The following is a 3,677-nucleotide window of genomic DNA, read 5'->3' as shown; positions in this document are numbered from 1 at the left end:
GGAGGTTGAGCAATTCATCAACTTCACCAACACATTCCACCCTGACCTTAAATTTACCTGGACTATCTCTGACACCTTGCTGCCCTTCCTGGACCTCTCCATCTCCATTAATGACAACCAACTTGACACCGACATTTTTTACAAACCCACCGACTCCCATAGCTACCTGGATTACACATCTTCCCACCCTATTTCTTGCAAAAATGCCATCCCGTATTCCCAATTTCTCCGCCTCTGCCGTATCTGCTCCCAGGAGGACCAGTTCCACTATAGGACACACCAGATGGCCTCCTTCTTTAGAGACCGCAATTTCCCTTCCCATGTGGTTAAAGATGCCCTCCAACGCATCTCCTCCACATCCCGCACCTCCGCCCTCAGACCCCACCCCTCCAACCGTAACAAGGAAAGAACGCCCCTGGTGCTCACCTTCCACCCTACAAACCTTCGCATCAACCAAATCATCCGCCGACATTTCCGCCACCTCCAAAAAGACCCCACCACCAGGGATATATTTCCGTCCCCACCCCTTTCTGGCTTCCGCAAAGACCGTTCCCTCCATGACTACCTGGTCAGGTCCACACCCCCCTACGACCCACCCTCCCATTCTGGCACTTTCCCCTGCCACCGCAGGAACTGTAAAACCTGTGCCTACATCTCGACCCTCACCTCTATCCAAGGCCCTAAAGCAGCCTTCCACATCCATCAAAGTTTCACCTGCACATCCACCAATATCATTTATTGTATCCGTTGCTCCCGATGCGGTCTCCTCTACATTGGGGAGACTGGGCGCCTCCTAGCAGAGCGCTTTAGGGAACATCTCCGAGACACCCGCACCAATCAACCAAACCGCCCCGTGGCCCAACAATTCAACTCCCCCTCCCACTCTGCCGAGGACATGGAGGTCCTGGGCCTCCTTCACCGCCGCTCCCTCACCACCAGACGCCTGGAAGAAGAACGCCTCATCTTCCGCCTCGGAACACTTCAACCCCAGGGCATCAATGTGGACTTCAACAGCTTCCTCATTTTCCCTTCCCCCACCTCACCCTAGTTCTAAACTTTCAGCTCAGTAACTGTCATCTTGACTTGCCCGGACTTGTCCGACCTGCCTATCTTCTTTTCCACCTATCCACTCCACCCTCTCCTCCTTGACCTACCACCTTCATCTCCTCCCCCACTCACCCATTGTACTCTATGCTACTCTCTCCCCACCCCCACCCTGCTCTAGCTTATCTCTCCATGCTTCAGGCTCACTGCCTTTATTCCTGATGAAGGGCTTTTGCCCGAAACGTCGATTTCACCGCTTGTTGGATGCTGCCTGAACTGCTGTGCTCTTCCAGCACTACTAATCCAGTATTTGGTTTTCAGCATCTGCAGTCATTGTTTTTACCTTTCAGATCCAGCCTACCCTCACCCAAAATAAACGCATAACTCAGTCCAGTGGAATCTTCACTCCGAGGTCATTGATTATTCCTAGGAGAAAGTTAGGACTGAAGCTGCTGGAGATCAGAGTCGGGAGTGTGGTGCTGGAAAAGCACAGCAGGTCAGTCAGCATCCGAGGAGCAGGAGACTCCACGTTTCAGGAATAAACGCTTCACCAGTAATAAGGCTTATGAGTCGGGCCTGAGAGATAAATGTTAGGGGTGTGGGGTTTTGTGGATGAAGCTGGGAAAGCGATAGTTGGATGAAGGTGAGGGAGAAAATTATGGTTCAGAAGAAGCAGTGATGGAATGAGTCCAGGGGACGGTGCCACGTTTGAGGCTTGGGACATGGGGGAAGGGACATGAGGAAACTGTTCAAATGCACACTTATCGCGTGAGGTGAGAGAGTCCCAAGGCGGAATATACGGCGTTCCTCCTCCAGGTAATTGGTGGTTATGGTTTGGCGGTGAAGGAGGCCCAGGACCTGTATGTCTTTCACGGAGTGGGAGGGGAAGTTGAAGTGTTCAGTCACGGGATGGTGAAGTTGGTAGGTGCAGGTTTCCAGAGATGTTCTCTGAAATGATCTGCAAGAAGGCGTCCTGTCTCCCTGATGTAGAGGAGATTACACTGTGTGCAACGGATGCAGTAGATGACATTGGAAGAGGTATAGGTGAATTTCTAACGGATGTGGAAGGATCCCTTGGGGCCTAGGATGGAGATGAGTGAAGTGATGTGGGCGCTAGGTCACATGCGGGTGCCCATGGCTACCCCTTTGGTTTGGAGGAAGTGGGATTATTGGACAGAAACGTTGTTGAGGTTGAGGACCAGTTCAACCAGGGGAATGAAGGTGTCGGTGGAAGGGTACTAGTTGGGATGGGGTGACATGACGAAACAGAAGGCGTGGAGACTTTCATCATGGCAGATGGATGTGTACAGGGACTAGATGTCCAACGTGAAAATGACGCACTGTGGGCCAGGAAAACAAATGTCTTCGAGGAGATGAAGTGCATAGGTGGTGCAACAAACGTAGTTGGGGATTTCCTGGACTGGAGAGACAGGAAGGTGTTGAGGTGGGAAGAGATGCAGGGATCCAGTACAATGACTGTGGATCTAGTTCAATGATCGCTGGGATCATGTCCAGTGAGGGAGAGATCCAGTTCGACCGGTGCAGTGATCAAGTAGATCTAGTGCAGGAATCCACCAGGATGACTGGAGGGATCTACTCCAATGATCTCTGGGATCAAGTCCAGCAAGGGAAGAGACCTAGTTGGACCGGTTCAGTGATCAAGTGGATCTAGCGCAGGGTTCCAGTACAATTACTGAGAGATCTATTTCAATGATCAGTGGTATCATGTCCAGTGAGGGAAGGGATCCAATTTGAATGGTGCAGTGATCAAGTAGATCTAGTGGATGGATCCAGTAAAAATGACTGGGGATGTAGTTCAATGATCGCTGTGATCAAGTCCAGCGAGGGAGGGATCCAGTTGGACTGGTGCAGTGATCAAGTGGATCTAGTGCAGGGATCCAGTACAATGACTGGGGGTCTAGTTCAACGATAGCTGTGATCATGTCCAGTGAGGCAGGAATCCAGTTTGATTGGAGCAGTAATCAAGGGGATCTTGCACAGGGATCCAGTACGATGACTGGAGGGATCTAGTCCAATGATTGCTGGGAACATGTCCAACGAGGGAAGGGATCCAGTTTGACAGTGCAGTGATCAATTGACGGTTAACTTGACCGGCTCTCACTCTCTCCATCACCGTCAACCTGAGCCTCTCACAATCACTCCATCATCTTCACCCTTACCCCGTCACACTCACTCCATCACCATCACCCTGAGCTCCTCACTCTCACTCCATCACAGTCACCCTGAGCCCCTCACACTCACTCGATCACAGTCACCCTAACCACCTCACACTCACTTCATCACCGTACCCTGATCCCCTCACATTCACTCCGTCTCCATCACACTGATCCACTCACACACACTCCATCACCGTCACCCTGACCCTCTCACACTCACTCCATCACTGTCACCCTGACTACCTCACACTCACTCCATTACCGTCACCCTGACAAACTCACACTCACTTCATCACCGTCACCCTGAACCCCTCACACTCACTCCAGCACCATCACCCTGACCCGCTCACACGCAATCCATCATGGTCACCCTGACCCCCTCACACTCACTCAATCAATGTCACCCTGACCCCCACACACTCACTCCATCACCGTCACCACTGACCACCTCGCACT

The sequence above is a fragment of the Chiloscyllium punctatum genome, chromosome 17 (genome assembly GCF_047496795.1).
Source record: "Chiloscyllium punctatum isolate Juve2018m chromosome 17, sChiPun1.3, whole genome shotgun sequence".
NCBI classification, from domain to species: Eukaryota; Metazoa; Chordata; class Chondrichthyes; order Orectolobiformes; family Hemiscylliidae; genus Chiloscyllium; species Chiloscyllium punctatum.
This window is presented reverse-complemented; position numbering follows the sequence as displayed.